Raw genomic sequence first — 27108 nt, forward strand, 5'->3', positions numbered from 1 at the left:
TACAATATGCTCAAGGCTGCTGAAACTTTAATCCCTACTAATCGTGAGTCCATTGATTATCATGAAAATAAGCTGAAACAAATTGAACAGTCATTCAAATTGAAAGAAACTAGCAAGGGAGAGTATCAGATTGAACCAGTGTTGTCATTAACATCTCTCCCAGAGTCTCCTCGACATTATGAGCGACCCTCAGAGGTAAGGAAGTCATTCGTGCTGATGATCCAAACCAAGTAAGATAACACTTTTGTCAAGGCTACAATTCCCTTAGAAGATGAAAGTGAAAATAGAGCCATTACTACATGGCTTTATAGAGAAGAGGCTCCAGTGGACCTAACAGAGCAAGCTCAAGAAATCACTCCTGAGAAATATGGGCCTGGTCTTAGGCTTATGAAGCATTTTGGTTACAAGGGAACTAGCCCTATTGGGTGCAATAACAATGGCCTAATTGATCCTATCAAAGCAATAACTATGTCCCTATCACTATTGGGGAGTTCTATAATCTCTCGCCATGTAGCACTGATTCTAAGGAATATGAGTTTGACTCTCTTTTAGAAGCAACTACTGATAAAGATATTGACCAAGTGCATGTCTATGAAAACTAAATCGAAGTGGGTGAAACATCTAGGGTTAGGTCACATGGGTCAGATCCAACTAGTGTCCTAGAGTCATCAATTACTGATGTTTGTACTCCAAGTCATTTGAACACACCTATGGATGAGGTTCCCATAGGTCTCAAATTGCTAGTCCAAGCACTTAATGACTATACTATGAATGAAATTGAACTAGCCACTGCTCTCTCACTCACACATCTTGAGCTTATAGACCTGAACCCCAATGCATCTAGAAAAGTCCCCACATTCCAGAATGACTATGCTCTCGCTTGTTACCTAAATGCAATTGAACCTATAACGTCTTCCACCAATGAGTAGAGTATCAACATGACTGAAGCTAACATCAAATGTCTCAATCATACAATTAAAAAGAAAAAATGCAAAAGGTCCGATGGTGAAAACCACATTGTGGTAGTGTCGGAACCCAAAAAGGTAAAAATAAAAGATGTATCCAAGGGTGAAAACCTCTCTGAGGTGCCCATAGATGAGATATTTGATGTACTTCCTAGTTACTTTTAGGAGAGATCATCAGTGTTGGTAGAGTCGACACAGCCAATTAATCTAGGCACAGAAGAACATCCTCATTTGATACATCTGGCAGAATTGCTATCACCTAAAGAAAAGGAAGGATTCATTACCTTTTTCAAAGAAAAGAAAATAAATTTTGCCTAAGCATACTCTAACATGCAAAGATTGGATCCTGATCTTATCATGCATCATTTATCCATAGTGTTAGGCATCAAACTAGTTAAATAGAAGCTTCGAAAAATGCATCCTCACATTGCATTACTCATCAAAGTAGAATTGGAAAAACTCTTAAAGGCTGGTTTCATCTGTGCAATTGATTATGCTGAATGGATATCCAATATTGTTCATGTTTCTAAGCATGATAAATCTATCAGGGTTTTTACAGACTTTCGTGGTCTTAACTTGGCATGTCCTAAAGATGACTTTTTGCTCCCTAATATTGATATGATCATGGACATGATAGTTGGCTATGAGATGTACTCACTTATGGATGGTTTTTCTGGATACAATTAGATAAAAATTGTGCCAAAAGACTAGGAGAAAATGGCTTTCACATGTGCATGGGGAACCTTTTCTTGGAATGTGATGCCATTCGGCTTGAAGAATGCTGGTGCTACATACCAGTGAGCTATTACTACAATTTTCCATGATAAGATGCATAGAACCATGGAGGACTATGTTGATGATACCTTGGTCAAAAGTGCTAAACACAATACTCATCTGCAAGATTTGGGGCCCATCCTAGATCGTATGGAAAAATTTAGTTGTCAACTCAATCCTAAGAAATGTGCATTTGGTGTCACATCAAGAAAGTTTCTAGGATACATTGTTTCTGCAAAAGGAATTGAGCTAGATCCAAAGAAAGTACAAGCAATAATGGACATGCCACCACCTCAGAACATCAATCAGATGACAGGACTATAGGGAAGGCTTCAATCTATTCCCAAGTTTATTTCACAATTGGTAGATAGATTATAGCCCTTCACAAAGACCTTACATAAGGGTGTAAAATTCAATTGGGGCTAGGATTGTGAGCAAAGCCTAACACAGATCAAACAATATCTTGTCAATTTGCCAATCTTGATGCCTCCCATCCATGGGAATCCTTTGCTTTTATACACCTCGACAACTAACACATCTCTGAGAATCCTTTTGGCTCAGGAAGATGATGACAACACAGAAAGAGCTATTTACTACTTGAGCCAAACACTGGTCTCTTATGAGAAGAACTACAAAATTATTGAGAAAGCTTTCTTGATAGTTGTCTTTGCTTCCCAAAAGTTGAGACACTACATGCTTGCCCACACTACAAGGCTTGTAGCTAAAATAAACTTGCTGAAGTACTTGCTCAGTAAGGTTGCTTTCACAAGAAGATTGGCTAGATGGGTTATGATACTCAGTGATTTAGACATCAAATACATTGAATGCAAGGCTTTCAAGGGATAGTCAATTGCAGATCAACTAGCCGATGCACCCATACAAAGTCTTCTGCCAATGAACATTGATTTTCCAGATGAGTCAATTCTAACACTCACGCACCACACATGGGTTATGTTCTTCGATGAGTCATTCACACAAAAAGGATTAGGTGTTGGATTACTCTTCATTACACCATAGAGATACTCACTGCCCAAAGTGTACAAGATTTTGTTTTCTTGTACAAACAACATTGTTGAATATGAGGCTTTGATTAATGGCATGAAAATTGCAGTTGAATGGAGAGTAGATCAGTTAGATATCTTTGGTGACTCTCAGGTTGTCATCAACCAAGTTAATGATGTGTACCAAACAAAGGATGAGAAACCAATTCCTTAGAAGTACATGGTTGATGACTTAAAGAAGTATTTTGCACACATCACCTTCTAGCAAGTTCCACAAGCAAATAATAAAGTGGCTGATGCCATGGCCACTCTGGCCTCCCTACTACAAATGCCTAAAAATGATCTCTGACATGAGTTCTTGGTGGAAGCATTAAACTACCTAGCCTATGACACACCTTATTCTAAGATGATCTATTCTGTTATAAGACAAGAATCATCTCACTACCATCACATTTATTCTTACCTTTACAATCAAACCATTCTAGAAGGTCTAACCTAGAATGAGGAAGGTTACCTAATCCATAATTCTTTGCATTATGTCATTATTGCTAACGATATATATAGGAGAGGTCTCAACGGAATACTCCTTAGGTGTTTAGAACCAGAAGAGTCCAAACATGCACTAATTGACATTCATGAGGGCATTTGTGGATCTCATTCCAATGGCCTAACACTTGCTCACAAACTCCTTTGTGTTGGTTACTATTGGCCCAAAATGGAGCAAGAAGCTATCAAGTATGCTAGGTCCTACAAGTAGTGTCAATTACATGGGAATCTCATCCACACTCTAGCCAGAGAGTTGATTCCCTCTACTACAACATGGCCATTTCAAAAATGGGCCTTTGATTTGGTGGGACAGGTCCACCCAACCTCCTCAAATGGACATAAGTTCATTATCACGACTATAGATTATTTCACAAAGTGGGTAGAGGCAGTACCTCTCACAGTTGCTGATGGCAAAACTATAGCACTTTTCATCACAAACTAAATCATCTGTAGATATGGTGCCATCCTCAATCATTAGTAACAATGGAGCACAATTCAAGAATAAAGACGTCAAGGAATTATGCAAGAAATTCAAAATCACACAACATTGGTCTTCCATTTATTACTCCCAAGGTAATGGCTAGGTTGAGGCATCCAATAAGGTGATCCTCAAAATTCTTCATTTCATAGTCAGCAAATTAGGGAGAGATTGGCATGTCCAGATCAATCCAACCCTTTGGGCATATAGGAAAAGTATTAGAACTCCAACGGGCATGACTTCCTTTGTGTTGGTGTATGGCACAGATGCTATGCTTCCAATAGAGGTCGAGATTCCTACCTTGAGAATCTCTATGAAGGGCCTTATCATAGATAATGACTACAAGATAGCTCAGCTTCAAGAGCTTGTGTTATTGGATGAACGATGACAAGTGAAATGTGATCATCTACAAGCATATCAATAATGAATGGCAAGAAGCTACAATCAGAGGGTCAAGCTATGTGACTTCTAGTTTGGTGATCTCATCCTGAGAGAGAACCCTAAGAATCAACAACAGCAAGTCCAAAAAGGAAAGTTTGAACTGAATTGGCTCAGTCCTTACATCATTACTATAGTATATGGATCTAGAACCTATCAAATTTCCACAACTAAAGGAGAAGTGCTTAAAGAACCTATCAACACTCTCCACCTAAAGTGGTTTTACAGTTAATCTGATATCAATAAGCTCTTTGTACATATCTATATGTCCTGAAAAAATCCTAAAAATTAGAAAAAGTCCTAAAAAACATTGTTACCCTAGTGAAAACCTAGTAAAAAGGCACCTTGGTAACACCAAAAAAATTGAAAAATCAAAAATACAAAAAAATTGAAAAACAAAAAAAGTGCCATTGGTGAAAACCTGGAAACAAGCATCATGGTAGCAAAAAAAAAAAAAGAGGAAAATCTTGCCAAGAAGGTGAAAACCTGGTAAACATGCACCTCTTGTTCCCAATGCTCCTTCCTGTAGTGCATCTTTTGACTATTCTGTATAGTTTCTTGCATGCTTTCACTTTCCTATTTTCTTGCTTTCTGCTCATGTATCCATGGATTGAGTCTTGTCACAGCTCAAGGGCATTCCCCTTCAGTGTCACTATTTTCAAGATTCTCCTGATAGAATCTCCTTTGCGATAGTCACTAGTGGTCCTCACTACATCTGCCTACTATTTCCAATGTCACTATTTTTGAGATTCTCCTCATAGAATCTCCTTTGCAACAGTCACCGATAGTCCTCACTACATTTTCCTACTATTGCTAGTGCCACTACTTTTGAGATCCTCCTCATAGAATCTCCTTCGCAATAGTCACCAATGGTCCTTGCTATGTCTACCTACTATCACCACTATACCTCATTTTCAAGATTCTCCTCATAGAATCTCTTTTGTAACAATCACCAGTTGTGTCAGTTGTGTTTGCCTACTATTGCTTGGGTCATATCTCCAGATTCCTTTATGGATGATCTCTCTTGCGTTAGTCACAAGTCATGCTGGCTGTGTCTATCTACTATCCCTTAGTCCTCTTTAGGTTCTTCATCATTAAGTTTCCTCTTTGACCTCACTCACAATTCATTCTAATTGCTTCTACCTATTGTTGTCACCCTATTGAAGAGATTCCTTTCAAACATGTTTTGGACACTGACACTTGGCATCAATCTCAAAAATATTAAACTCAAAAATGATATACTTGTTTGGATATGCTGAGCATTTTCTTTTTTTTTCTTTGTTTTACTTTATCATATCTCCTCGAGCAACTCAATGATATCATCTTCAACTAGAGAAGTAATGACTGGGGGCATGATCTTTTCTTTACTTTTTGTTTATAGTTTAATTCCAATAAGTTGATCTATTCCTATAAAAGGGGTGTCCATATAAGAGCCTCCATCTCATATTGGATGGTCGTGTGTACCTTGACTCCTTTTATATGGATGCATCAATAAAATTGGTTCTTCTCCTTGTTTGTTGGAGTGAACTCTTCATGCTACAATAAATACTAATACTCATCCTACTAAGTGAACATACGGGTCACTGCGAGTATATCTAGCACACTTCTGTCTCAGGTTATGAATGCAAGGGTCATTACAGACATAATAAATACTAAATACTTAGCATAAGATAGATCTCTTGTGTGTTTGGTGTGTCTATCATGCAAACAACATTCTAGTCATCCTAGCATTTATGCTTTGATTCTTATGTTAACTTGCTACATTAAAAGGGACAAATGTTCTGGTTATTTTGGCTTCTTGTGCATCGAATGCTTACATTTAATCTCAACAAACCTATAACATATGTTCTATTCATATTCCCATGATTGCAATGTCAGTGGGAATTGTATAACATATGAGCTTTGTTCTATATCCAGTGATGATAAATCATTAAGGCTTGGTAACCAGACCTAGGGTTGCATTTAACATAAGTCTTGCATTACATACTTCACTTGCATATGCATGCAATTTAGTTATGATTCTATTTCTCCCCTGTGTGATGAAGGATTGGGGGCATCTTCAAACATGTTAGGTTTCTTCATGGCTACACAAGCGTTTGGTTCATTGATTCACACTCCTCAATGGAATACTTGTCATTGTTAAGCAAAAACATGCAACACTACATGAGATGTCAGTCCATTTCCATAGGCATTACATCCATATACTCATAATATCTACTCTACATGCTCATAATCACATCACATCACATTAGAATACATATGCATTCATATCAAAGTACAACATGCATCTCATAGTCATCATATTGACATCTCATGTACATCAAAGTGAAACAAACATAAACAATGGCATATACACTACTACTTGACTCAAAAATCTCGTATGTATATATCTCAAAAGAATGGATCAATACAAAAATGGGCACTACTCGAGTGCTATCAATAAAAATGATACAAAATGGTGCTGGTACACCAACTAATACATAGCTAGAGATCAAAAATCAATAGCCAGACACACAACATCTAACTCTGCCCTGTGCTCTCATCTCTAGGAGGAGCAGGAGCAGGAGCCACGGGTGGAGGAGGAGGTGGTGGCATGTTAGGTCTAGCAAGAGGTCATGCACCTCCTAACTCTTGAGCATACTGTGAAAATCACTGCACCTACAGAGCCTCATCAGGCACCACTATCGAATATGCAACAAAGTAGTAGGCTGCCCAGGCTGACTACAAGTGAATCTCCTCCTGCATAATCTCCAATCTCTGCTCAACAGTCTCAACATGCTCTCTCCACTAATCAATCTCTTGCTACCACTCCACTAGCTATGAGTCATGGATAGCTAGCTATATCTATAAATCCACCAACTATTGGGAGGCCTGACAAATCTGCTCTCAGTAGTGCAGTACTATGTCCTACACCCTAGCTCCTAGCTGATTTGGCATATCCTCATCAAGCATCTCAGGTGCCTACCTTTGTGGTGGTGCTTGCTACTATGGTGGTGCCTACTACTGTGGTGGAACCTCCTACTGTGGGGCTTGCTCCTCTATCCTCTGCCTCCTCCACTAACCATGTCCTATCCCACTAACTCTAGCACCTGGGTCTAATCCCATCTTCTGTGGGGGAATCTATAACTGCTATACCCAATGTCAGACCTATGGCTACATCGATGGCTACTCATGTGACTGTGCCTATGGCTATGGCTATGCCTACTACTACTGAGGCACCTATCTTTATGCCTGACCTGCCATCCCTAGTGGATCAGTAAAATGTGAGAATGGATGGCTGATCAAATATGCCTAATAGGAAGGCATCATCCTTGCATCTACTACCTCTGGCAAGTAATCCCACTGAACTATAGCTAGGCTATGTACATCTATCATAGATCTACTAGGATCCATTTGAGGAGGCCACCCTCACCCTACATCTCTAACTAGTTTGGTGTAGGCATAGTACTCCTAAGAAATATCCTATGGATGGTCATACTGCCACCACACCCATGAAATCACAAACTACTCTATGATTTGCATCGTCCTCCCCAATAGTGGCCATGAGCTATACACCTAGGGCAGCTCTCTAGGGGCATCATCCCAGTCCTCAGTCTCTCACTAGGGCCTCCATATGATGGAGACTAGGTCATCGAGATGCATCCTCCAATGCTCTATCTTACCCAAGAAGGCCTGGGTAATGTGCCGTCAATATCGATAGATGTAAGGCTCCATCGGCTCTTTGGCATCCTCAAAAATTGGCCTACATATGGAAGATGCTCCCAGACCCAGATCTACAACACATAAACTCTAGTAGCCATAATTTTCTTCTCATGGAAGACTATCTTGTGCATCTCATGGTATAGGTGGGCCAGCATGCACTGACCCCATCCAAAAATCTCAAGTGCCTCTACCATCTGGCACAACATCACTCCCCACCCACACTCCAAATCGTGTTGTCCTTTGTCAAGACACAAGAAGTAGCTCAAGAATATAGCTAGCATAGATGCCAGCTTGTGTGTCGACTTGTATGTATGCATCAGCTCAACCCAACTGATGGATCAACCTCTTTATAGCTCCCTCTCAAACACAATAGAAAGTGCCTCTATGCCTACTCGAGGTATTGTATCATACACCACTTTGGCTCCATGGAATGCGATCCACAGTATCCTCTAGATGTCCTTTGGGCTGATCATCATCTCCCCCACTAGCAAATGAAAGGTGTTTGTCTCTGAATAGAAATGCTCCACCAAAGCTATGAGTAATCTGTGATTCACCATCATGGTTGGGATTCGGCATAGCTACCAAAAACCCAATTGAGCAATGTGTGCCCAATTAGCATCATCGAGACTCCGTAACAACTCTCCATAGGGTGGATAATGTGATCTGAATAAGACATCATCAAAGACCTCCTACACACATGCAAACAAACAACGACAAGCAAATGATCAGTACTGAAATGAACTGGTGAAATAAAGCTAATCAAAATGAAAATTTTACGTACAAAAATGCAAATTTTAACCTCTACTATCATGGGTTCTTGCGCAAAGATCTCAAAATCTCACACGAAGTTCACTAGATCTTATGCAAAGATTTCCTCTTTTGCATGAAGAATCTACTTCTCGAGTGAGAAATGAAGTCCTCGCACAAGAAATGAAGTTCTCGTGTGCAAAGAATCTCATTTTTTGTGTGAGAGGTGGGTATCTCCCGCTCAAGAAACCTCATCAGCGCGCATGAAGAAATGGTGCACCCTATTTCTTCACACAAGGAGAGAACATCTTCACATGAGAAAGGACAGTCTCGTGTGAAGACTATATAGACAATCCTAAAATATGCTAAAACATGCAATAAATGAACTCGTAAAGCATGAAAGTAAAAGTACGATAGTGGAAAATTGATGACTCACTGGTGGTTTGTAGTCTACTAGCTGACTGTGTTGTCTGAGTGCTCGAAATGATGATATCTCACATTCATTGCCATGTCTCTCTTAGAGCTCAATTCACTACAAGACAAAAAGCACAAATGAATTGAAAATGACCCCTTGGGCCCTTATATAGCTGTTGACCTAATTTCTCAAAGTGCTCCAATTTGCGAAAAAATCACACCTAGCTAATTTGATCGTTCTAAATCTATTTTCAAGATAGAATTCAAAATTTGACACCCCTAAGTGCCTAAAAAATGTGTTTTAAAATTTTGGGGATCGATGTGATCGAACACTTGTGCAACTCAAATCTTTCTGATACTTTGCGATTCTTGGAATTCTTTCAACTCTACATTCATTCATGTTTTCAAAATTTATTTTGGAATAGTAAACTAAAGTCAACTATGCTCAATTCTAGTCAACTCCTTGGTCAAACTTGGTCTTTTGAACCTTGAAATCACTTTGGATTGACTTCCAATTTTCTTAAGATCATTCTAATCTCTTCATATTTTCTCTTGATCATTCTAATCTCTTCTATATTTTGCTAAACCTTGGATTTCTTCTGTATCTTTCATCATTCTCCTTACATCATACTTCTAGTGTGTCATCTTTCTATTTCGCTCCCACGGGGGCAGGATGATTACATCATTGAACTTGCATTTCAAATTGATATGAATCTACATTGCTTGGGGCATCTTGTTCCTATCTTATGTCCTCATCATTTGGGGCATCTTACCACTAAGGGCATCTTGTTTCCCCCTTTTTGGCATCTTTTTCATATTTTTCATCTTTTCATCATTTGATTATAGGTATCAGGACAATCTAAGCCTTGATTCCTAATGATCAAACCTCATTCTGGGGATGGCTCTAAGACTTATAATTCAATATCACTATCTACTTTCAATCTCAGGTATCTAGGTGTTCTATCTGGATCCTTAAAGATTAAACTCTATTTTGGAGATAATCTTTTAAATGCTTTCAATCTCAATTATCTAGGTGTTCTATTTGGATCCTTAAAGGTTTAGCTCTATTCTGGAGATAATCTTTTAAATGCTATCAATCTCAGGTATATAGGTGTTCTATTTGGATCCTTAAAGGTTAAGCTCCATTTTGGAGATAATCTTTTAAATGCTTATCAATTTCAAGTATCTAGGTGTTCTATCTGGATCCTTAAAGGTCAAACTTCATTTTGAAGAAACTGTTTAAATGCTTATCAATTTTAGGTATCGAGGTATTCTACTTGGATTCCTTGGGATTAAGCTCTGTTCTAGATATAGTCCTTAAAAGCTTATCAATTGGTCTTTGTATCATCAACTTCGGAACCAATCTCATTTTTGCATCATGCTTTCTGATTTTTTTTGAATTGAACATGCTTCTTGTACATTCATTCAAAGAGGGGTAAAATATAATACCCCAAAATTGGCTCATTGCCATGATACCAATTCTAGTCTATCTAAATCAATTCTAAAGTCCTATTTCACTAGGAAAATTCTTATTTTGAGTTTCACTACTTGACTTAATTGTCAAATGCTTAAAACCCTAATCTGCATTAATCAGACTCTTTATTTAATTCCTATAGTATTGACTTACATTAGTCACATTAAACCTATTGATTAAGATTTAATTTAATTATTAACTATTTATACTTTAATTAAATTAAATTATCTCCTAAGGCTAATGTACTATGGAATTAAATTTATTTAATTTAATAAATATGCCTATTTTAATTAATTAAACAAAATTATTTAATTAAATAGGAAAGCTATTTCTAATTAATTAAGAAAAGTTATTTAATTGAATAGGAAGCTATTCCTAATTAATTAAATAAGAAAAGTGTCTCTAATTAATTAAATAAAATTATTTAATTAAATAGAAAAGGTATTTATGAGAGCATATCTCATTTTATTAAATAAATATTCTTTCTAATTCATCTCTTTAGTTTAAAAATGGAAATTCCCAATTCATTGCTGATCAAATTAGAAGTGACCCAGATCACTTGCTTTTACACTAAAGTCTATCTGAGCTGATTGACTCTTACACTCAGATCTGAGTTAGTTAACTCCCTTTAATTTGAGAATCTTCCACCTTAACTGAACCTCATCTTCAATTCTGACCATTGATTGAAATCAATCTCAACCATTGATGGATTCTAGGAAATCTATTTAAGAGACCCTCATTTCTTCATTGTGGGAGGATAAATTGAATTGTTGTTGAAATTCATACTCACATTTGCTTACATTTTCTCACATTTTTCATACACTTGCATCCTTAGTTTAATTTCACTTAGCTTAACTATGCATATGTTAATCTAGTTTGCTTTATTTTGTTCTTAGATTACATTGCATATCTCATTTAGAATACTTTGCATTCTCACATAGATTAGTTGCATATCAAATCCTTCATTCTTAGAAGGTCTGGTTGTCTACACCTTGATTCTAAGGATATTAAAAGGAAAAATCCATGTAGATAGGAGACAACAGTTCAGCTTGTAGGGCTAATCTTGGGTGAGCAATCTCATGTTCATTCCAGGATGAATCCGCATAAGATGACCATGTTGAAGAGTGTGTGTTAATAGAGGCCACATATTCACACATACAATATGATCCATAATGTATGAAAGATATTTCTCAAGTTCAACTTAGGCCATGAATAGAGAAAGGTTAGAATAAAGTTAGGAAAAGGTAACTTGCAGTTCATTTTGTTGCAAAACCAATACTAACCTATTGATCTAGAGGGAAGCCCTCGACACCTTCTACAAGAGATGATACTCTATCTATAATAATAAACCCTCCACCCTTATGATTAAATGATATATTAATATTAGAGGTTTATTCCAAAGACTCCAAGATGTCAAGTGATTTTAGGTCTTTAGATTTATTGCATTTTTTATATAGGGGTGGCTACCATATAATTCTATCTCAAAATTTTGATTTAAAAATTTTTGGTTATAGGTAATATAAAGAGTTATTTGTAATCATCCTTATCTACTTAAAATTAACTAATGAAAATTCTATTTCAATCAAAAATTTGACATTATTTGAGGACACAAATCCATTTCCTAAACCTCTAAAAAACCCTAGAGAGTTTCCAATATGACTTAGGATGTCACTCTGCAATAATTCAACTAGAATGTCTCTAAACATAATTTGTTTCAAAACTTTGACATTATTAAAGGAATCATGATTGAAATTAGGTTTCCATTTTATAAATTTACAATGATATCCTTTAAAAAAATTGGATCTCCATACAAAAACTTTCTTTTTTAAAGTTCTAGAGAAAAGAAATCTAGGACGAGAATATTATTTTTAAGAGAAGAAATTCTTTCTTGGTTTTCATAAGTAGTTTCAACCCAATCTCATGTTAGGGTTCCAAAAGGTTCCTTACCGCTCAATTTTACAAATAGGTCATTTGTTCAACAGTGTTCCTAGAGTCCATTTGTAATGATATCATTAATGGTAAGGGTGTGGGACTCATTTGCAGTTCAAATCTTTAAAACCCTAGGGGGATAATTCTAGTTTCCTACCAATGACGTTGGGGCCTAAAGGAACAACCTTAGCCCTAAATTCTTTATTGTAAGAGCTTATGTGAAGAACCCATATGCGACCATTCCTTGAATGACCACCCATTTTTTTGTTTCTACCCCTTTGGCAACCATCCCTCTCTAATCTTCTTCTATATACATAAAGTATAGGGCATACGTTTCAAATCATAGAATTAAAACTTAGGACAACTTTCCTCTTTGTTGAAATTGAGCAATCTTCCATCAAAGCATAGAAAGAATTCCTTGTTAGAATTAGACCCAATGACTTAGAATAAATACAATGAAACTGGGAAGATGAACCAAATCTATATGAAGGAGCTAAAGAGGAAGCACCCAAGTTAATAGGCATCTGCTAGAACCAAGGCTTAAAAACAAAGTGAAATTGTCTACAAACTATTATCTTTTTTTTTTTTCTAAATATCCTTCTTTATAATCATAATTCAATGAGCTTTAAAATTTATTTTATTGTTAAAACTATATGAATACTCTATCTATTTTTAACTTTTTTTAATTATTTAAATCCATAATTTCAAAACTCATGATACTATTCATTGCTTTTAACTATTAATAATTACACATCTATTATTAGTTTAACAAAACAAAACAAATCGAATCTCACAAAAGAAAGAAACAACTTTAAGCTTCTTTACTTATTTAATTTTATACTTCCACTCATTAGATATAGGTATTTAGAGATGTTAGAAAATGATAGCATGGACCACCTCTTCGAAGAAAAGCAATCACATAGGACTACAAACTTGATCATCAAAATACACTGAAGACGAGAAAAATTAGTTAAAGGATTACAACTAGATTAGGCTAGTTGTTAGTAGGTGGGTCCCATATGTTGCTTTGGCCTAGTAGATGTTATTTAAATCCTTCATTCATTCATTTGAGATTACTTTAGTGGTGAATCTTTTCCATTTGATGATCTTGTCTCATTGTTGATCGTCATTTGGCGAATAGCACATGTAATGTAGGTCAACTATGTCACAAAATATTTATATGATTTGGGTCCAATGCCCATGGTAGTCGCTCATTAGTTTTTACATGATTGGTCAAAAATCTCGGTCCAATCACCACTGTAATATACATTTTGGATACATTTATTTAAAATTTTCTCCATCCTTTGCATGTTGTTTCTTATTGGATGTTGTTCTTTCACCATTACTACAACTAATTAATTTTTCGTTGGGTTGGGCATCACCTACCATTTTTGTTATGTGTGTCAACCACCAGCCTTGTTTAACCAACTATTTCCTATTGCGGGCTTGCATAGGAAGGTCTATTTTGCCTACATTTGACATAATTCACTCTTTTATAGTTTGGAGACTAGCATTTCTTATTACTGTCAAAGTTTTAGAGTGCTAGATGCATTGCCCATTGACTTGTGGATCACGGTTTTCATAAAAGATAAGTGATTTTTAATTTATTTTTTACATGGTATTGATACTAGTTATTTTTTACTAACCATTAGACATCTCACATGCTAAGATAGGTTTGCAAATTTTATTGGGTAGCACCATAGTACCTTTTTTATGAGAATGAATCATGTTATTGTTATTATTATTATATGTAGTCTAAGTAGTCTATTGTCACAGTATTTTACTTATCACTCTTTGAGTCTCTTGTTCAACAAGTTGATTTGGTTTTTGTAGCCTTTATCAGTTTGCAATGTCAAACAAAAGGGATAACAAGGGTTCTGATCGATCCCTGAAAGCTGAGAGAGGCCACCATTACCAAAATGCAGAACCATATCCACATATTTTGGTGGTGGAAATTTTGGCAACCTAAAAGATTCACAAATTAGATCTCTAGTACATATTGAAAAAGGAGATTCATCACAAGTTGTAGGCCATATTGAATAAGTTCAAGTTGGTGAACCTAATATCTCAGTTGAGGATGAACTTGAACATAATTTGGAGGCACTTCCCCTATATAGGGAGTCACAAAATGATATTATAAACACGGAGTTGGGTGAGAAAATAAAAAGTGATTCCATAAATCATGTTCATGCATAGAAGGGGAAAACAAAAATTGAAATAAAAAAAAGATTGATCTCGAAGGAATTTTCAATTAGAATAGGTAGAAAAGTAATGGTTCATTGAACCAATGAACAATCTAATTGATGGTGAGCCTCCTATAGAATGCATATGTAAGATTTGCACAGAGGTAAGAAAGAAGGAGAAGAGGTTACAGCTTAAACTTGATACCATAGAAAATCACATCGGTAAGGTTTACAAAAAAGGAAACTATACATGGAGTTGAAAAATCCTTGCTAACATAGAAAACAAAGGACAACTATTTGCATATTAGGAATGTTGAATTATATTAGTAACATGAGAAATTATGGGAGAAGCGTTCTGTAGTAAAAGGTTCTATTAAAGATTTCATTGGGAAAGCAATGGAAGTGGAAAATATGGGAAAAGTTGTTCAATTAAGTGTGATCATTTATATTTTGAGTAGAGGGAATCCTATGAAAGACTACCCTTCAATTACTTGTTCATTGCACTTTTTTAAAGTCTAAAACTATCTGAATAGTCACTAGCCAGTGAACAATGGGTGGGTATTGGCTAGTTGTCTTGCATAGTTTGAAAAAGAAGATATGAAGGAAAAAAAAAATAGTCAAATTTAATTGCATTGTCTCTAGATGAAGTTACAACAATTGATAATACTTCTTGGGTGTGCATGCATTTTTATACTGTAAATGATCTTTTTCATCAACCCTTTATACTATTTGTTGCTAAATTGAATTGTAGTGTGACAACAAAAAATTGATATGATTTATTAAAGAGTACGCTAATTGATTGTGGAGGTATAGATAACATGGAGATTGCCAAAAAGTTGGTGTGTGTTGGAGTAGATGGAGCTTTGGTTATGCAAGGTCATAAAGGTAGTCTTTACAAAAAGATCAAGAATGATTTTGCACCCTACACTATTCTCATTCACTCCATGGCCCATCAAAAGAATCTAACTTTTGTAATTGTTAGCAATTTTGGTTGTGTAAGTAAAGTGGATTATTTTATCAAAGTGATTTACCAATACTTTTGTCGAAGTCTAAAACAAGTCCAAGAATTTCAACACTTTGCTCAAGGACTTACTGATGGGAGGAAGCTTCTTAAAACCAATGATACTAGATGGATCTCTTTGGATGGATCAGCACATCGAGTATTCTCTAAATATTTGTCACTTCCTGGACTAATTCACTTTGTGTGAGATAGATTCCCTCAATTATATTCAAGTCTAACTAATGTTAAGATACTCTTAACTTTAGCAGTTATTCTCCTCATGCTACAAGATATGAGAAATATTATGAAAAAGGTTCAACAAAGAGTTATGTACATTCAAAATATAATAACCTACATAAAATAACATGTAATAGTCTAGATACTCCTTATTGATTACAAACATTTAAAAATGAATCAAGGTTTGCAAAGTGGATTGAAATCATAGATTTGAACAATACTGGGAATTTTTTATATATTGGTGTAAATAATGAGGTATGTGTTAGGGCACATGAAGTTGACATAGCAATGCAGTACTATGCCTGCATCAATCCTAAGCCCAACCCTAATGAAGTAGGAAGCAAAGTAGAATCAAAACCAAAGAAGATACTTTCATGTGTTACAAGTGAAGACTTCAAGAAGATCAAAGACATAGTGGTTGACTTTGTCAAGTGAGTTTTGTACAATCTTTCATCACAAATTAGATTTAGATTCCCTCTAGAGGAACTACTCAAAGAAATGTCTATTTTTTTCCTCAATATGGGTCTCTAAACTGCCCAAGTGATAGGTAACACAAATCTATGGAGACCCTATGATTTTAATCAAAAGATTCCAAAAACCAAAACTAATCAATGTCAACAGTTTGTGCACAAATTCTCCATAGGGGGGATTTTTGTTTGGGTGATTCACATAAATTGTGAATTAGGCATCCCATAGGTAGCAAATCTTTTAACCATGTTGGTATTCTATAACAAAAATTAGATATGAGGCATTTCAGCTAAAATAAAGACCAAAATATGTGTTGAAATAAAAGACATAAGATCATAATCACAAGATTCACTCTCACTTACCTCATAGTTTCCTTTCTTTGTCTTAGACTTATGTAAAACCAATTGTGACTTTAAAGCAAATTCAATGGCAGGGGCATTAAAATTGTCAAAATTCGCTAGTTCAAAAGTAGTGAGTCTTCTAGCTAGATTATCTAAGGTTAAGTCATTACCTGGAGTACATTTCAATTCTTGTATTGCATAAACTCTAATAGCATAAATAAGAAGTAAGCTTCCCAATACATTTTTGATCATAGTCTCATCACTAATCTTTCCATCTGATCCTCTAATTGCATTCAACTTCTTTGATTTTTCCAACATATTGATAAATGTTCTCACTTTATAGCATCTTCATTTCATCAATTTTCTCTCAAGCTTTTTGATTTGGCTCTCAATACATTCTTATCTCCTCTGTGGATCTTTGCCAACTTTTCCCACATCTTCTTTGTAGTATTGTAATTGTTTATGTCATCAAGCTCTAAGTAACTTAGGGAAGATGTAATATCCAACATTGCATGATTGTTTTCTTATTTCTTCTTTATCTATTAGGCTATCAAAGATGATGGTAAAGTTACATATTTATTTTTCAAGTAGAATGCTACTAAATCTCCAATTCCAACAATGTGTAGCTTCATCAGACTTTTCCATGTAGGCAAGTTCTCCTTGTTCAACTTGGGTACCTCCATTATATACATCTTGATCTTTAACTTCAAGTACCTTCAAAATTTTCTCCATAATCACCACAACTTTGATATTAATTGTTGGAATGATTTAGAATAACTGGGGACAGCGGGTGGGGGATTGAATTAATTATCCTTTAGACTAGATGTACTGATTAAACTTTAAAACTCATCAAACAACTTAGATCTAATCTTTAGTCTACTCAATCTCTAAAGCAACTCATCAGTAACATAAACTTGTAGTCCAATGTCCCAATAGTTGTTAGGATTAACCACAGATAGAAATAATAATTACATGCAAATATAACCAATATTATAAAATAATAGATCACATAGAAGAGAACACAAGACACAAAGATTTAATGTGGTTCACTCAATCCCTAGGCTACATCCACCAGCAACAAGTCCAATATTATTAGTAGCCAATGGTTACAATCTGCAATCCCTTATAGTTCAATACTGTCATAAAAAGCTAAAAAATCACCATACATTTTTAAACCCTTGACCCTAAGCCATTTTATACAAGTTTTTTGTTGCTTACAAAATTAGGGCTAAAATATGTCATCCAATAGAAAAACAATAGTTGACACCTTTTACAATATGACATCATTTTTAGAGATTACTTTAGTGACAAATCTTCACCATTTGGTGATCTCATCTCATCAATTGATCATCATTTGGTAAATATCGCATGTAAAATAGGTCAACTATGTATCCAGATATTTATATGATTTGAGTCCAGTGCCCATAGAAGTTGCCCATTAGTTTTCACATGATTGTTCAAAAATCTTAGTCAAATTGCCACTATAATATACATTTTGGATACATGTATTTATTTGAAAATTTTCACCATCTTTTGCATGTTGTTTCTTATTGGACAATGTTCTTTCGCCATTACTACAACTAATTAATTTTCCCTTGGGTTTGAAATTGCCTAAATTTTTTCTTACATGTGTCAACCACCAACCTTGTTTAGCCAACTATTTCCTATTATGGGCTTGAATAGGAAGGTGCATTTTTCCTACATTTGACATTCTCGGTTGTTAATCCCTTGTAATTCATCAGCTTAGATTGATAGCATATATAAATGTTCATAACTATAAGATACTATTATTCTACATAATTTTCTCTTTTTTGGTCTAGAGACTAGCATTTCTTATTGCTACCAAACTTTCAGAGTGTTGAGTGATTGCCCATTGAGTGCATTGCCCATTGAATTGTCAGCGATTTTGGTTGTGTAAGTAAAGTGGAATCTTTAATCAAAGAGATTTACTAATACTTTTTTCGAAGTCTAAAACAAGTTGGAGAATTTTAACACTTTTCTCAAGGACTTACTGATGCTAAGAAGCTTCTTAAAGTCAATGATACTAGATGGATCTCTTTCGATGGACCAACGCATTGAGTATTCTTTGAATATCTTCCATTGCTTGGACTAATCCACTCTATGCAAGATAGATTCCCTTGTCTATATTAAAGTCTAACTAATATTAAGACACTATTAACTTTAACAGTTATTCTCCCCATGCTATAAGACATGAGAAATATTATGAAAAAGGTTCAAAAAAGAGCTATGTACATTGCAGAATATAATAAGCTACATAAAATGACATGTAATAGCTTGGATACTCTTTATCAATTGCAACCATTAGATGAATCAAAAATTGCAAAGTGGATAGAAATCATAGATTTGAAAAATCTTGGGAACGTTTCACATATTTGTGCAAATGATGAGGTATGTGCTAGGGTATGTGGAGTTGACATACTAATACAATACTATACCCACATTGACCCTGAGTCCAACTCTAATGAAGCAGGAAGTGAAGTAGAATCAAAACTAGAGAAGGTACTTTCACTTGTTATAAGTGAAGACTCAAGAAGATTAAAGACTCTGTTCTTGACTATATCAGGTGAGTTTCCTATAATCTTTCATCACAAATTAGATTTAGATTCCCTCTAGAGGAATTACTTGAAGCAATATCTACTATTTTTCCTCAAAAAATTTCTCTAAACTATCCAAGTGATTTTCAAAGAATGATGACAACTTTGATTCAAAATTTTTGCAAACCTTAAGTAATTAATTGTGTAGCTATAATGGAATTTTAGATGAACCTCGATTGAGAGATCAATCATATTCTTTTGCAACCATAATGTGGGAACAATATTATCTTATGGAGAATCCAAATGAAGACAAAGTAGTAAAAAAGCTTTAGAAAAACCTTGGTTAGAGTAATCCATTGAGATAGTCAATACCAGAATATTTCAAGCTTACTAATTTATGTTTGACAATGATATTGGGTTCAGTGGAGGATGAGAGAGTTTTCAATACTTTGGGCTTCCTAAATCAAAGGTTAGAAACAAATTAAACAAAAATTTGGATAATTGTTTGAGGCTCTATAATTCTAAGTATGAGGTAGATAGTTTCCCTTATGATAGGGCTCTCAACATTTGGAGAAACAAATATCAAAAGAGAGGGATGACTAACATTTCAAACCCAAGTGGTAGTAGTGGTGGTAGTGGTAGTAACAGTGGTGGTGGCAATGGTTCATGTCCTAATATTGAAAGAAATGAAGATGAAGTTGACTTTTACATATATACTAACAATGAATATGAAGAAAACACAACAAACAATGAAATTTTATATGTAACAAATGAGGAGGATTCTAATGATAGTGATGTTGAGCCGGTCTAAGCAGAGTGGCACCTATAGCAGCTTCTCAACTTTAAGTTCTAACTTTTGTGTGAGTCAAGTAGTAGGCTAGTAGCTCTAGTCATACCAATGTCTAAGACTCTATCTACTAATAAATAATGTTTGTAGAAGTTAATTTAAACCCTTCATTCACTATCTTATTATAGATGCTTTAAAAAAATTTAAACAAGTTGATGTTACAAACTTACATGTTGATATTTTCATTGAAACTAGTTTTTACTTTTAGAGTCTACACATGTTGATATTTTCATTGATTCTAGCTTTTATACATGTTGAGATTTTCATTGATTGCATTTTTTAAACAGGTAGAGATTTTCATTGATTCTAGTTTTTATACATGTTGAACTTGAGATTTTCATTCATTCTAGTTTTTAGACATTTTTAGATTTTCATTGATTCTAACTTCTTTAAGAAATTGTAACATAATGCATTTTATAGAATAAGCTTTCTTTAAAAAAATGTATTATAATTTATAATTACAAATGTGTAACATAATACATTTAACAATTATAAAAATATAGAGCCTAGGGAAGTAGAATATTAAAACCATTTGCAAATGACTCAATGTAAAATAACCTTGAATTCCTTTTTATAGATACAAGGGAGCAACAATAGTTGTAGGTTAGTTTGTAATTGTATATATAATCAGATTATTATTACATTATGTGTGTACAATCACATTGCCACATTGCCAACTGTACAATTTTTTCAAGTAGGAGTAGAGAAAAAAAATTCATCTACTTTGTGTAGTACTAGTATGCCAGTGCCTGGCTATCCAGCTATCCTAATATGCTGGCTCTTGATTCTTCTAACAATTAGAATTAAACAAAGTTGAAATAAGTAACAAAATTATTATAGTACTGTCACTTACTAAGTTGTTACTTCTTAGTGCTATCAGTTATGATAGGCGCTAACAATAATAGATTGAGTAGATGACCTAACTCTAATGATGTTCTTTAGGGTGCACCATTTTTCATCATTTGGAAGCTCCAATTTTTTTAGGTTGTACCTAAATAGTTGTAACCTCATGAACAATGAATACTTTGAAGATATATTTTTATATGAATCGAGGAATTTATCTATAACTACATTCATTATTGATAGTGGTTTGATGCAACTTGCAATTCTTTCCAGAGTGGTTTCGTTAGGAAAGTTTCCTAAAGTAGAGTTCATGGTTTTGTGTAACTTTCTTGTGTAATCTTCTTTTTCAATGAATTTTTTGTCTGAGTCAACTGGATTTGGAAATCCAACATTTAGCAAGTTTAGTATGTCATGATTCATCTTCATCAAGTCTTTGGAAGAAAATTTCAGAGCTTCATCTATATCGATTAATTGGTCACAATTATGATAGACAAGAGAGGTCATTATAGAGGCATCACAATGGTTGTTTATTCATCAGTTTGCCAAATACTTGTCACTAGATCTTTGTACTTTATTCAAAATTTGTACTCCAAGATTTTCTAAGGAATTGGCAAAGATACTTTTGTTACCATCAACATCTTTTTTTACATTTTTAAAGACATCTCTGATATTGCTATTTAAATCAAGCCACTCAAAAAAACTATCATAGTTTTAAATTAGTTTCTCCCAATTTTCTTGTTTGATAAGCTTAACCATGTTTATTAAGCTTAATTGTGTTTATTATAGTATCCTTGACATGATGGTCTTTGGAAGATGTAGTTATATTTTGTACAATTTCATTGTCCATCTTTTTCTTCATTTCAAACATCTCTATTTCACTCTTTTTCTGTATTTTCTCTAGTTACCCTTGCCAATTAGTTGTTCTCTTCCTCTCATCCTCCAATTTCTTCTTCAAATCTTGGATTGTCTTTGCAGTTGTTATCTTTTTTTTCTTCTCATCCTCAAGTTCCCTTTTCAAATCATGGATTATCTTCGTAGTGGACTCCTTTTTCTTCGCATTATCCAATTCCTTCTTCAAATCATAAAGTGTGTTTGTAGTATGAGTAGACTCCTCTTTCTTTGTGTTCTCTAATTCCTTATTGAAATCAAGAATTTTCTTTGCAATTGACTCCTCTTTTTTCTTTGCATTCTCCAATTCCTTCTTCATATGGTGGATTGTGTTACTATTTGCAGTTGCACTAGACTCCGGTGTCTTTGCATTCTCCAATTCTATCTTCAAATCAATGATTATCTTTGTAGTTGACTCCTTTTTTTTCTTCATATTCTCCAATTGCTTCTTCAAATTATGGATTGTGCTTGCACTAGACTCCTCTTTTTTCTTCTCATTCCCTAATTCCTTCTACAAATTATCAATTATTCTTGCATTAGACTCCTAATTTTTCTTTTCATTCTCCAATACCATCTTTAGATTATGGATTGTATTTTCAGTAGACGAGTAGTTTTTCCTTTCATTATCCAATTCAATAATCAAATTATTATTTTCCTTAACAATAGAGTCCAAGTCAGTTTTTAATTTAGTGTTGACCTATGCACTACTCTCTACAGACTTGAACAACTATGTATTAGAGACTTTTTCATGCTGAAATATTTTTTGTACTCATCCAATTCTTTAATTAGATTTTTTAGTAGTTCATTCATCTTTTCTTGTTGGACAATTGCCTCTATAGAAGAAGAATTCTTTATCTTGTTTCACAATTGTCTCAACCTATTGTCTGTTGCTTTCTCCTTGGCCTTTGCATTATCAAGGCCTTCTTGCAACTTTTCTATTTGCTTTACAAGTCTTTTATTTTTCCTCTCCACTTTTAGAAGTGTAGAGTAGATCATTTTGTTGCTCTATTTTAATATATTGATTTTGTCAATATTTCTCACTTTTGACAAATCCATTTGAAAACTGGTAACTTGTACATTGTTATGATTTATTAAATTTCTTTGTGGATTATTATCTCTAGCTAGGGGCATAAAAACCATGAAGCTCATCATTTTGGTGTTTGGATCATATGTTGGAAATATATTGTTACTAGATCCCTAATGTTCAACAACTACATCACTTTTCAAAGTCTTCATAATTTGTTTATTTCTCTTGCTTGTCTAATCAAACTTTGATGCAAAGTCATTTAAACTAAAATCTGGGTTTGTTGACATTATTGAGTGTTTGAATGGTGAATTATTGATTTTATTTTTGTATGCTCCTCTAACTCTAGTTACACTTACTCCACCTACAATTGTATTTTGAGGATTTCCAACATATTGAAGATGATCCATTCCAAATCTTGGTGTTTTAAGACTATTTTCAAGGTTTTGTACATAAGCTACTAGTGTATACATTGGTGAAGTAACCACTGACATTGCTTGCATTGAAATTTTCATATTTTTTTTTTTTTTTGCACAAGGTTCACCCATGCTAGTACCAGTGCCAATTCTAGTGAGATCAACTACAACTAAATTTGAAGGTTTAACAAATTTTGTGTTGGGATGACCTTCATAATAAGAAGTATAATATTTTTTCCCTTTCTAGATGAATCATCTTTTATTTTATCAGAGAGTCTAATGACAGGTTTGCTTCCACTTTTGGGTGGGTCTAGTACTGCAATTGGATTCTAAATCCCTTTACCACTTGCACCAATGGACCCTATACCTACATAACCCATTTTTTTTTATTACATTTGCCCCTTTATTATATGTTTTTTTAATAGAATCACTCATTTGAAGATTAACAATATGCTTGGTTGACCCAAGATTCTGGGTACCTTGAATCTTTCCATTGGACTCGAGGTCCTTCTATCTTTGACTATCATTGTCACTACAAGTGCCAAATTCATATATTATAGTTGGATGCTCTTTATTTCAATAATTGCTGAAAAATTCATGCTCCTCAATTTCCTCAAAACCTACTGAGGTATTTGGTTCGCCCAAATTTTGCCTCATTTTTCAAAAATTAGTCATCTTGGTTTGATACCATAATTTAGATTTGCATGCCTCTTTAATTGATTTTAGCATAGAACTCTTAGAAGGTTAAGTTGATTTCTTTTAGAAATTTAAGTATGTGAGAGTCTTTTATTTATGTGAATCTGATATGTGCAATGTCGTAATTTGGGATGATAATTCTTGCATTGAAATATAATTCTCTATTGCATGTTTCTCCATCTCTTTCTTAACCTCATCTCGTGAATCCATTTTTTTTAACTTTTCTATCAATGGCATCTCCTAATGTTGATATTTCCTTATTGATTTTCCATTTAAAATTAGTCTTATTTTTGCTATGTTTAGTGGATCACAATTCTAGTGACTAAAAAAATCAAAGAAAAAAAAATTTACCTATTCATTTGCCACTTTGAAAGCCTTTCTCTCAAATGTGAGGCCTCCAATTCTGAAAGGCAAGGAAGAAAATATCATTTTCTTTTGTTGTCTAGTAAAAAGTTCATCTACACTTTCCATCTATCATACATATTCTAGTGCAAAAACTCTTTCTATAACATGCATTGGAAGTTTGCACAGTTCAACTACTAAATTGTAAAACCTTAACACAGTGTACTCTTACATGAAGAACCAATTAGCCAATTGAATTTAACTTCCTAGTTGAATTTAACTTCCCAGTTGAATGCAATCTTTACAAGACATAGACAATCTAGGCATCAAAGTGCTTGTGAATTTTTGGTAAATAGTTACCAAAAAAAGTCTACAAAATGGTTGTAGTTATTATTGTTACCATTCAACCTCATCTTATGTGTCCACTCATATATTGGACTCTAATTTCTTTTGGGTTTTCTCATCAAACTTATAGACCTCAATATCAAGCTTGTCGTTCTCTGTCTCAAATATTGGGTGATGCTTTTCTAAAAGAGGTAGCATAAGTAACTTGTGAACCTAAATCTCTTCATCTTGCTTGTAGTTTTACTTTGTTTAATTATTAGTAATTGTTCTTGCATAGATTCAACAATGTGTCGAACATAATTATTTCTTACTTCTACCTTCTCAACTAACTGACCTCAACAATGGATATTATAAATCATTTCAAGAACATTGGCCTCCACTTCCTTGTTTTTGTCCAATCCTAGAAAAAATGATAACAAAAGAATAGTATTATGAACCCATGTCACAAAAATATTGTATTGATAAGGATGCTTATGGTCTATGTCCAGTATAACAATAACACTAGTATGACCAGTAGATGACTCTAAGTATATTAAATAAATAATATATGAATCTTGAAAAACTCTATCCAATTTTTCATAAGCCTATGCTAGTTTATCCAAGTCAATGTGCTTGTTAAAGCTTTCAAGTTTAAACCCTAGCCCTAGGTCTAACAGAGTGAAAAAATCACTCTTAGTTATGGATAAAATTTCCTCCTGAGTATTTTATTTTACAATTGGCTTTTTATTTTCATCATAATTATGAGTGCATAACATTACAATTTTGAGGGAAAGGGAATACTTTGGGTACAACTATAATGCTAAAAACCTAGTGTGCTACGAACATTAAGAGTTAATTTAACATTTACAAACTAAATTTTAAAAAAACTTATGATAATACGAAGGCAAAACACCATGGAGGAAAGTAGACAAAAAATGATAAGCTCCTCAAGTGTGCCCTATGATGACTTTGATATGTTCAATGATGGGGGATGTGTGCTCATGGTATGCTCAAAATTCAAATAGTAGATGATCGAGCATGGAGATGGATGAAAGATTTAGTGATGGGTGTGTGGATGAATTTAGCATGGTAGGGGTGTAAAATGGTTGTGCTATAGTGGTCAATATGGCATCATAAGTTTTCATTAAAAGATTCCCTAACTTGTGAGGGGAGAGGGTTTTATTTATAGGTCAAGGGGTAGGGAGATGGAGGGTTAGGATGTGAGATGAGCAGTTTGGTGAGGAAGGGCTATGATGTTCTGAAGGAATTAAGTGTTTTGCTTCATCAAGTGACCCAAGAGAAGAGTCTACAATGTCATGTTAAGAAAGAAGGCTTAAGGAGATGAATTCTTGAAGGGTGAACAAGCTTTTAGAGCTACAAATAATTAAAGACAAGTAGAATTGAGGACTTAACAAAGATTTATAATCTACAAGTGAAGTTGTAAGTTGTATCAGATCAAAGCTCGATTGTTACTCTCTAGAAATTGTATCAATCTAGGGTAAATCCTTTGGATTGAGGTTTACCTAATAGTCATTGGAAAATCCTTTAATAGGGTGGCATTCCAAGTGAATGGCCTAAAGTCCTCTAACAAGGATCACTTTTAACAAGGTGATTGAAATCCCTTAATTGGGTCACATGTAATAGTGTGTATTGTAACCTTTAACAGGGTTAGCCTTTCATAGGGCATCACTTTAGAAAAGTGCAAAGGAGTAGCATGTTACTAGTAGTTTTTTCCAAATTGGATTTCCATGTAAATCAAAATTTCCAAGTGTGCTGATGAATATGTTGTGTTTCATGCTTTACATTTTTGCAAGTTGATTTGACAATAACATACAAGTTTTAATAAATACATAATGAATGTTGCATGGATATGAATATTTATGGGTTCATTGAATTGTGAAAAAGTTTTATTTTATACATCTAGACCTTGAATAACTAACTCACCCCCCCACCTTCTCAGCTATTCTAAAGTAATTCCAACAATTGGTAGCAGAGTCATCTACTTAAGAGGACTAGTTTTAAGGTAATAGAAGCACAAATATCAAGATGTCTAAAAGAGAAGTACCCAAGTTCAATAGAGATAACTTTCTTGCATGGAAAATTTTGATAAATTTATCTCTTGGAGGACTTGGAGATCATGCACAATCTACCATTACAGTGAAACATGTTGATCTAGTTGGAGCCCTAACTGCTTAATATATGAAGAAGAAAAGGAACATAATCAAGCGATGTTGGAGATTGCCTCTGCTCTAAGCTATGTCAAATTTGATGATATAACAGGCTATAACATTAAAAAGAAATTGTGGGATGCCCTAACCACCATCTATGGAGGAGAAAAAAATGTTCAAAGAGCTAAATTTGAGAGCCTCAAAGGTAAGTTTGCTGATATGAGAATGGAAGAAGGTGAAAACATTGCTCAATATCATGCTAGAATAAAAGAAGTTGTTAGTGTAATAAGAGGAGATATTGACCATAT

Source organism: Cupressus sempervirens, chromosome 4 (assembly GCF_028749045.1).
Source record: "Cupressus sempervirens isolate cs-2001-9-10 chromosome 4, ASM2874904v1, whole genome shotgun sequence".
NCBI lineage: Eukaryota > Viridiplantae > Streptophyta > Pinopsida > Cupressales > Cupressaceae > Cupressus > Cupressus sempervirens.